Here is an 11,434-nt window from a genome sequence, read left to right as displayed (position 1 = left end):
CTTCCATGCCCTAAACGCATCTACAGCAATTTGTGCGTATACGCCAGGATCATATGCAATTTGTTGTTGCTGATCCTCATAAGGTCCCTTTCCTAACAACATATCTAGATTTCTCTGAGGATAACCAGCTGCTGCATTTCGTCTAGCCGTCTCCTTGCAAAATTCGTCATTGGCAACCTTCCATAACAGGTATTGTCCTCCATTTAGCACAGCTTTACACATATTAGCCCAATCTGTTGGCGTCATGTTCAAGTTGTTAATGGATTCGACCATGCTTATAGTGAAGGGTGCTTGAGGACCATAGGTTGTTACAGCCTCTTTTAGCTGCTTCACTGTTTTGAAATTTAAAGCATTGTGAATTCGCTGCCCTCCTGCCTCAAATACAGGGCATGTTAATGTTTGAGATCTTGTCTCAGGATCCCATCTATCAACTGCAGGGGTTGGGGGCCTCCCAGCATATGGAGGTGGCGCTGTTGGTTGGACACTTACGCCCTCTGGTGATAGAAAGGTGTTAGTAGCAGTCTCCTGTTGTAACATTTCCCCTGATGGCTTTTTATGCTCTAAACTTTCTTTCTCTGTCTGACTAGTTCGAGAGACCATCTCTTTTACTTGAATTTTTTCCTCTGTCTGACTAGTTCGAGAGGCTTTCTCTTTTACTTGAATTTTTTCCTCTGTCTGACTAGCTCGAGAGACCTTCTCTTTTACTTGAATATTTCTACTATAACTATAATACAACAATATAACGCCAAACAAAACTGAAACAGAATGAAACAAAAGTGGAACAACAGAAAATCATTATAGCCTTTCTATCCTCCTGAAATGTCCATCCGTCCTTTCTCCCTATCTGTTCCTCAGATGTGAGCGGTTTTTCTTCCATCATAAATTACCCATCTCCAGGGACAGGCAACTTAAAACAAAAGTGAAGCAAAACAAAAGAAGAATCTTAAAATGTCTACCCATCCTCTCGCCCTGCCCTCAGGGGCGAGCAGTTTACCTTATCACTTACCCTCAGTCATTCCCGGTGCGAGCCACCAAATGCTGCAGTCTGGCTGGGAACAATTCAGGAGCCACTTGTCAAAAGAAACGAACTTTATTTTTAGAACCACACACACCACACCACACACCTCCTCAGGAAAAACCCTCAGAGCCCAACTGCCACCACCGGCTTCTCGCAAGCCTCTCAACCTCCCCCACTCCTCCTGCTCTTGAGGCCAATTGGCTGGGTCGCGTGGGCGGAGCCAAAAAAGTCCCCCAATGAGCAGCTCCGTGGTCTGAAAGGGCGGGGAAACAGCCCAATGAGCATCACCGCAGAGGAGCCAATCAGTTGGCAGCTAGAAGTTTGCTGGTGCCTCTGTGAGCCAATCATCAGCTGGCAGCTGGAAGTTTGCTGGGGCCCCTTCGGCTGTGGCTCTCAACACATTTTTATGGTAATTTTGGAGGCTACAAAGGAGGCTTACAAAAATACTAAGGGTGAAGGGGCTAATGTGTGAGTGAGTGAGAGAGAGAGAGAGTGTGTGTGTGTGTGTGTGTGTGTGTGTGTGTGTGTGTGTTTTCATTATACAGAATGGTGGGTTTCATTGTGGCATATTTGTGCACACATAAAAAAAATTGATCTTCACACCCTAATACCTCCCTCAGCCTTATCCCCTTCGTCTACCCTACTGGTCTCTCTTCTAATTTCATAGAGTCCCTTCTTTTCTCTGTTTCTCTGTTCCCTCACTTCCACATATGAGAGAAAACATACAGTACTTCTCTCTCCAGGTGACTTATTTTGCTCCAAATTATGGTTTCCAGTTCCATCCATTTTCCTGCATGTGATAGATTTTGTCCTCTTTTATCACTGAATAAATGTCTATTGTATGTTATGTACCACATTTTCTTTACCCATTCTCTGTTAATGTGCACTCAGGGCTATCATAACTTGACTATTGTGAATTGTGCTGCAATAAACATAGGTATGCATGTGTCTTTAAAATATGCTGACTTTAATTCTTTTGGATAAATACCAAGGAGTGGTATAGCTGGATCATATGACAAATTTATTTTTAGATTTTTGAGGAACCTAAATATTGACTTCCATAGTGGCTTTACTGATTTATGTTTCTACGGGTCACGTAAAAGAGTTCCTTTTTTCATGCATCTGCACCAACATTTATTGTTATTTGTATTCTTAATGATCTGCATTCTAACTGGAGAAAAATGGAATCTCATCTGGTTTTGATTTACATTTGCCTGATGGCCAAAGATGTTGAACATTTTTTTCATATATTTGTTGGCCATTTGTACTTCTTTTGAGTAGTATCTATTCAGTTCATATGTCCTTTTATTTGTTGGGTTATTTGGTTTTTTGATGTTGAATTTTGGGACCTCTTTATATATTCTGGATATTTGTCCTTTGTTGGAAGGGTAGCTAATGAATATTTTCTCTCATTCTGTCAGTTGTCTCCTCATTCTGTTAAAATTATTTCATTTGCTGTGAAGAAGGTTTTAAATTAGAGGCCAGATCATCTGTGCTTTCTCTTATTTCACATTACAGAGATCTAATTCAGGAAGTTTTTGCCTGTGCCTGTATGTAGGAGTATTTCCTCTACATTTTCTTCTAACAGTTGGAAAGTTTCTGGTCTTATAGTTAGGTCTTTGATCCATTTTGAGTTTACTTTTGTACAGAATGAGAGGAATTGAGTTTCATACTTCTCTAAAGGGATATCCAGGGTTCCTTACACCACTTGTTAAAGAGGCTGTCTTTTCTCCAAGGTATGTTTTTTGGCACCATTATTAAGACTCAGATGAGTATATCTGTGTGGGTTTGTCTCTGTGTCTTCTAGTCTGTTCCACTGGTTCACATTGTCAGTTTTTTGCTAGTATGGTACTATTTTCATTGTTATGACTTTGTAGTATAACTTGAAATTGCAATACCTTCTTATTGGCTTTAGGCTTGCTATATATAGTCTTTATGATATTGAGGTAAATTACTTCTATTCCTAGTTTTTTTCTGGGTTTTTATTATGAAGCGTTGTTGAATTTCATTGAAGGCCTTTTCTGCATCTGTTGAAATGATCATGTGATTCTATTCATGTGGTGTATTACATTTTTTGATTTGTGTATGTTGAACCCTCCTAGCATCCGTGGAATGCAGTGATCCTGATAATGGTGTATAATCTTCTTAATGTATAGTTTAATTCAGTTTGCTAATATTTTATTTAGGATTTTTGCATCCATGATCTATAGTTTTCTTTCCTTGAAATATCTTTATCCAGTTTGGGTATGAGGGTGATGTGGGCTTCATAGAATGAGTTTAAAAGTACATCTTCCCTTTCAGTTTCATGGAATGCTTTGAGGAGTACTGGCATTTGAAGACCTGGTAAAATTCAGCTGTGAATCCATCAGGTGCTGGTCTTTTCTTTGATGGGAAGCATTTTACTGCTTCAGTCTCATTGCTTGTAATTAGTCTGTTTAAGTTTCTGTCCTCTCTTAGGTCACACGAGTATAGAAATTTGTCCATTTCTTCTAGACTTTTTAATTTATTAGATAATTTTTAAAAATATACCCTAATGACCCTCTGGATTTCGGTTGCAAAATTTATTGTAATAGCCCTATTTTTGTTGTTAATTTTATTAATCTGGGTTTTCCGACTGTCTTTTGATTTGTTTAGCTAGGGATTTATCAATATTATTTATTCAAAGGACTAACCCTTTGTTTCATTGACCCTAAGTATAATTTTAGTTTCTAGTTCATTAATCTTAGTTCTAATCTTTATTACTTATTTCATTCCACTAGAGTTAGGGTGAATTTTCTTCTTGTTTGTATAAGACCATAAGATGCATCATTAGGTTGTTTATTTGAGATCTTCTTTTTTTTAAAATATAAACATTTATAGCTATAAACTTCTCTTAATACTTTTGCATTCCAGAGAATCTCATATGTTGTGTTTCCATCTTGGTTGTATTGTATGTATTTGTTAATTTCCCCCTTAATTTCTTCTATGACCCACTCATCATTCAAAAGTACATTGCTTAATGTCCATGTATTTGTGTAGTTTCTTTGGTTCTCCTTGTCATTTCATTCCATTATGATCTAAAAAAGTACAAAATATCATTTCAGTTTATTTTGTTTCTATTGTTTTTTGTTTATATTTGCTAAGATTTGCTTTATGGCCTAATCTGTAATCAGTGTCTATTTGAATTTCTAAATGCCTCCTATACCTTTATATCCATGTCCTTCCGAAGATTAGGGAATTTTTTTATTATCTTACTAAGTTTCCATGACATTAGTCTGTATCTTCTCTCCTTCCTCAAAGCCAGCTATCCTTAAGTTTGTTCTTTTAATGTTGCCCCAGAGCTTTTGCATATTCTGCTTGTTGTTTATTTTTCTTTGTATGTTCCATTTCCTGCATCCTATCCTCCAACCCTAGTATTGATCTGGTCTGCTTGTAAGACTTAACTGATTTATTCATTTAACGAGAGTTTTTCATTTCCAAGACTTCTGGTTTGTTGGTTTGTTTATTTTCCTCGGAATATCTCTCTTTATTGAAATGTTCTTTCATATCCTGCATTTACTCCCATAGTTCATTCTTTATATTTTCTTTTAATGTACTGATCATTTTAGTAATCAACTGAATTCCTTGATATTCCCTACACTTCATTATCTCTGGATTTAGTTGTTGGGGAGTTTTGAACTTTTAGAGGCTTCTTACTGCCTTGTTTCTTCATGTTATCTTTATCTGTGTTCCTATGTTGAATGTGCTCTCCTGTAGGGATGGCTGTCTTTACCATTGTTATATGAAAGTTTCTAATGAGCTGCTTTCTCTTTATGATGTGCCTCAGGCAGGCCTTACCTCAGCCTTAAAACTCCCACTCAATGTGGTCAAAGTGCTATGTTCCATCCCCAGTTCCACTTTGAGAGAAGAGAGTAGCCATGAGTAACAACTGACCTTGACAACAAATATATATAATACACAATAAACACTAAATGCTATATATTAGGAAAATAAAAAATATTTAGAGCCGAATTAACAAGTACTTCCACAAAACATGTTCTCATTGTTTTATGCAAGGGATTCTTCATTCGAAATGGACACAATTTGACATGTAAAAGAAATATAACCATCGGTGCATTTTGGCAAAGGCAACACACAACAAATATCCAACTTGATTTTTATAGTGTATGGTGAAGGTAGACTCTTTCTAGAACATTGTATAAACTCAAAAAATGCAATCCTAACATATAATATATATGATAAAGTACCCTTTTATTGCCTTTTAAGTGTGTGTGTGTGTGTATATATATATACACACACACACACATACATACATACATATACATATAAGTTACAGAAGAGCCTGTCAGAGAAATCTTTAAAAGATAAATCTGGTTAAAATATATGTTAATGTCAATTTAATTATTTCTGTGTCAATCATCTGAGTTATAGTTTCAAGTGGCAGTAATTTCCCTACCTCTTTATTGTGACTATTCCTACCCCCCACACACATACTTCCTGAGTAATGTGTGTTAGTCCATTTACTATTCTAGCTTTTACTATGTATAATTGATTCTTTGCCTTTTTGGGTTTTGTTGTTGTTTTGTGCTACCATAAATTGAACTCAGTAGTGTTTCACCACTTAGCTGCATCCCCAACCCTTTTTTGTTTTTGAGCCAGGGTCTCACTGAGTTGCAGAGGCCAACCTTGAACTTGGGATCCTTCTGCCTTAGCCTCTTGAATAGCTGGGATTACAGGTATGCACCACCAGACTTTGCCTTTTCCTTTAGGTTTACTTAGTATATAGTTTTTGGAAGAAATCCTAGGGTAAAATCTTCATGATATTGGATTTGACAGTGATTTTTCTTGGCTATGATGCCAGAAACACTGGCAACTAAAGAAAAATAGATAAATTGAACTTCATCAAAATTTAAAACTTTTGTGCATCTACAACTTGATAACTAAAAAACCAATAACCCACAAAAAAATAGCTAGTTCTCTAAAAAAGATTCAAATTGTGAGTAAATATATCAAAAGAGTCTCAATGTCCCTAACCATTAAGGAATTACAAATCACTATCACTTCATATCCATCAGGATGGCTATGAACAAAAATGGAAGATACCAAGTGCTGGTGAAGATGTGCTTTGCCAGTAGGAATGTAAAATGATGCAACAGCTACTGAAGACAGTATGGAAATTCCTCAAAAAATTAAACATAATTACCATAAGGCCTAAAATTCCACTTCTAGACAAATACACGAAAGACAAATGAACCTTTAAAACATGCTAGGTGAAATAGACACAAAAGGACAAATACTATGATTCTATGTACATGAGCTCCCTAGAAAAATTTACAGGGACAGAAAGTAGAATAGAGGTTTTCAGGGACTATGGGAGTGCTGAATGGGCTTAATGGGCACAAAAGTTTCAGTTTGGGATGATAGAAAGGTTCTGAGATGGACAGTGACAACATTTGCACAACAGTGTCAATGTACTTAATGCCACTGAATTATACATTTTAAAATGGTTAAAATGGTAAGCTTTATGTATATTTACCACAAGAAAAAATTTAAAAACACTTTATGTTTATCTGTGTTAAAATAGTGGGACACTAATGCAGCTATTAGTTTAAGAGTGTCAATAGGAATAATACAGTGATAGTAAATAAGCTAAATGTTAAAAAGAAAAATCTCAATAACCTAACATCACATCTTAAGGAACTAGAAAAAGACAAATTGAGCCCAAAGTTAGCAGAAGGAAGGAAATTAACATTTGAGACATAGCAGAGACTAGAAAAACAAAAAGAAATAGAAAGTTTATTCTTTGAAAAGATGCCCCAAATTAACAAGTTTATAGGGGCTGGGGTTGTAGCTCAGTGGTAGAGCACTCGCCTCTCACGTGTGAGACCCTGGGTTCGATCCTTAGCACCACATAAAAATAAATAAACAAAATAAAAAGATTGTGCCCATGTACAACTAAAAATTTTTTAAAAAATTAACAAATTTATAGTCAGATTGACCAAGATAATAAATAAAATTAGAAATGAAAGTAGGGACATTATTCCCAACCTTAATTTTAAAAAGGAATAACTGTACATCAGTTAGGACAAACTGGAAAAAATGGGAAGATTCCTAAGACAACAAATTACTAGGACTGATTCCAGAATTGAAAATAAAAATACTGTAACAAATGAAGAGATTAAATCATAATCAAAAAGTTCTCAATACCAAGAGTAAATCCTAATTTGATCTATGGATTTGGGGCGATATGAAGTGTTAGTATAGGTTCATCAATTCTGACGTACGCCATGCTGGTATAGGAAATTGGTAACGTGGGAGCCACACTGGTGTAGGAAGTTAATAAGGGAGAAGTCTGGGGGAGGGTGCCAGAAGTATATGAGAACTCTGCCTTGTGTTCAATTTTGCTATGAACTGCTCTAAAAACTTAAAGTCTGTTTAAAAAAAAAAAAAAACCACCCAATAAGTGTCTATAACTTGAGAGTTTCGCTGGTAAATTCTACCAACCATTTAAAGAATAATTAAAACCATTTCTTATCAAGAAAAAATAGAAGAGGAACAAACAGGTAATAATGCTTCCTAATCCATTCTATGAAACCAGTATTCCCCTAATAACAAAGCCAAAGACAAGAAGGAAAGAATATTACAGAACATTATTGCTTACATATGAAAAAAAAATCTTCCACAAAATACTAGCAAACCAAATGCAATACAATATTAGTTATACACCATGACCAAGTGCGATTTATTTCAAGAATTCCGTGGTAGTTCAATATGAGAAGATGAATGCAGTATTATCACAGTAAAAGAACAAAGGAGAAAAACAGGATCATCTCACTTATCACAGAAAGCGCTATGACAAAACCCAATACTCTCAAGATTAAAGAGATTCAGAAAAATAGGAAAAAGGAATTTTAGAAAGGGCACTTAGAGAAAACTCTCAGCTATCCTTCTACTCAATTGTTTAAAGAACAAAAGCTTTCCTCTTATGATCAGAAACAAGATAGGAATGCCCACTCTCACCACTGCTTGTCAATATTAAAATGAAACTTTGAGCTAGGATAATTAGAAATATATCTATAAATATAATCAAATATCCATCAATGTATGAACTTCTTTTTCAACAATCCTATACCACTCACCCTCATGACTTACCCTTATTCATTATGCAGTGTTTATGTCACTGTAGACTTTTAATTGAGAGGTATGAATCCTCCAACTTTAGGTGAGTCAAACTTTTGGCCTATCCCCTGACCTCCAGGGAGAAGAGAGTACCTAAATGTTGAGTTGATCACCAAGGGCCAGTGATTTAATCAACCATGCTTTCATCAGGAAGCTTCCTTCCATAAACATCCAAAAGGACAGGTTTGAAGAGTTTGCCAGATCACTGAGCACATGGAAGTGAGTGAGAGGTGGAGCATCCAGAAAGATCTTAAAACTTTGCTCTTCTTCCTCTATACTTTGCCTTAAGCATTTCTTTCATCTGTTATTACTGACTATAGCCTCTTAAAAAGAGATAAAACATTAAGTGTTCCCCTGTCATTACAGCAAATAACTGTGGAAACTGACCTGGAGACCTACTGCTTGGCATCTAAAGTAGGGGTTCATGAGACTGCACTCTTGATTCATGGGTCTGCATTATATCCAGGTGGTGTGAGAATCAACTGAATTATAGGACACCCAATTGGTACATGCAGAGAACTGGAATAAATGGGTTTCTCTTTTTTTCTGTACAGTTGGTCTATGTGTCTGTTTTTATACCAGTACCATGCAGTTTTTGTTAGGCTAGCTCTGTAGTATAATATGGAGTCGGTTATTGTGATGTCTCCACCATTGCTCTTTTGGCTTAGAGCATTGGTGTTTTTATGGATTTTTTATTCTTCCAAATGAAATTTAGGACTATTTTTATAGTTCTGTGCAGACTGTCATTGTTTTTTTTTCATTTGTATATTTGTTTTGCTTTCTTCTTTTCTTTCTTTTTTTTTATTTTTAAGTACCAGGGGTGCTTAACCACTGAGACACATGCCCAGTCAACATATTTATTTTGTATTTCGAGACAGGGTTTCAACAAGTTGCTGAAGCGGGCTTTGAACTTGCAATCCTCCTGCCTTGGTCTCCTAAGCATCACCACACCAGCTGTCATTGTTATTTTGATGGGGATTGCATTGAATCTGTATACTCCTTTTGGTAGTATGACCATTTTAATAATGTTAATTCTGCCTGTCCATGAACATGGAAGGTTATTTTCTGAAGACTTCTTCAATTTCTTTTTTCATGTTCTATGATTTTCAAGAAGACAAGTTTCCCCTCCTTGGTTAGATTTATTCCTAGGTATTTTATGTATTTATTTTGTGAATGGAATTGTTTTCCTGATTTCTTAGCAGATTTATTGTTGGTATATAAGAAAGCTATTGATTTTTGTATGTTGATTTTGTTACCTTCTACTTCACCAAATTTGCTCATTAGCTCTATCAGTCTTTTGGTAGAGTTCTTTGGATCATCTAGGTATAAGATCATATCTGCAAACAATGATACTTTCACTTCTTCTTTTCCTATTTTTATTCCTTATATTTTCTTCTTTTGCCTAATTGCTCTGGCTAGAATTTCTAGCATTATATTAAACAGGAGTGGTGAGAGTGGATATCCTTGTCTTGTTCCATATTTTAAAGGAAATGCTTTGTTTTCCCCATTTACTGTGAGGCTGGCTTTGGATTTTTCATATAATGTTGAGGTAGGTTTTCTATCCCTAGTTTCTTCAGTGTTTTTATCATGAATGGGTGCTGAATTTTGTCATCGGCCTTCTCTGAATTCATTAAAATGAATAAGTGATTTTTGTCCTTAGTTCTATTTATTTGATAAATTTTATTTATAAATTTTATTGATTTATATATATATATTAAACCATTCTTGCATCTCTGGAATAAAACCAACTTGGTCATTGTGTATAATCTTCTTAATACATTGTTGAACGTGATTTGCTACTATTTTATTAAGTATTTTTGCATCTAAGTTCATCAAGGATATTGTTTTCTTTCCTTGTTGTGTCCTTATCTAGTTTTGGTATGAGTGTGATAAGGCCTCATAGAATGAATTTGGAAATATTTGTCCCTTTCATAGACTAACGTGAGGAATATTGGCATTATTTCTTCTTAAAGGTGTGGTAGAATTCAGGTGAGAATCCATCTGGTCTTGGGATTTTCTTTGTTCGAAGTCTTTTCATTACTGCTTCTATCTCATTGCTAGTTATTGGTCTGTTTAGGTTTTATGTCCTCTTAATTCAGTTTTGGAAGATCATATTTGTCTAGGAAAATATCCATCTCTTCTTGGGTTTCCAATATATTAGAGTGTAAATTTTCAATAGTCCCCAATGATCCATTGGATTTCTGAGATATCTAGCGATTTCTCCTTTTTCATCTCTAATTTTATTAATTTGGGCCTTTTTTTTTCTTTTGGCTAGTTTGATTAAGGGCTCTTATCAATCTTATTTATCTTTTCAAAGAACCAACTCTTGTGTTTCATTGATCCTTCGTACTGTTTTTTTTTATTCCCAATATCATTGATTTCAGCTCTGCCAATTATTTCCTTTCTTCTGCTAGTTTTGGGATTGGTTTGTTGTTCTTCATGGGCCTTGAACTCTCTCCTCTACCCTTCTTTCTTCTTTTCTCTCTCTCTCTCTCTCTCTCTCTCTCTCTCTCACACACACACACACACACACACACACACACGGAAGAAAAGAAAATGATTCTTCATAAAAATGACAAAATTGTCTCCACTACAGTGGTTCAAATAGTTGACGAGAATGGATGGTCTTGGTTATACCCAACTGTCTTTCTGTTTCTTTTATTTATTTATTTATTTTAGTTATACATGGGCACAATATCTTTATTTTGTTTATTTATTTTTATGTGGTGCTAAGGATCAAACCCAGTGTCTCACACGTGAGAGGCGAGTGCTCTACCGCTGAGCCACAACCCCAGCCCCATCTGTTTCTTCTTGATCTGTGTCTACAGCAAGAACAGTGACAGGGGGTTGTTAACCCCTTCCTCATTTTGTGCTGCTTTCTGAGCTGCCAGTTGTGGCCTAACTGAAGCTAGTTGAAATATTTCTCAGCTTCCTTTCTCACCAGTATGAAATAAGATGGAGTAGAATGTATCAGTGCACTCCCAGGGTAGAGTTGCTGGACTGAAGGGTAAGAAGCAATCCCGATTTGTCTACAGGCTGTATAGCGGGAATGGGTTGGCCAGCAACGCCATCAGAATCACACTCCTGTATACATAAAATAAGCTACTCAGAAAGTCAAGAGTTATATCTTTCCTCTCATGTGGAAAATGGAGAGAAAAAAGCAAAAAAAAAAAAAAATTATCATGAAAACAGAAGAGACCAGCAGAACAGAAGACAGTTTTGGAGGAGGGAGGAAAGGAGGAATAGGAGAGGCTGAAG

Source organism: Marmota flaviventris, chromosome 12 (assembly GCF_047511675.1).
Source record: "Marmota flaviventris isolate mMarFla1 chromosome 12, mMarFla1.hap1, whole genome shotgun sequence".
NCBI lineage: Eukaryota > Metazoa > Chordata > Mammalia > Rodentia > Sciuridae > Marmota > Marmota flaviventris.
Note: the sequence above shows the minus strand (reverse complement) of the source record.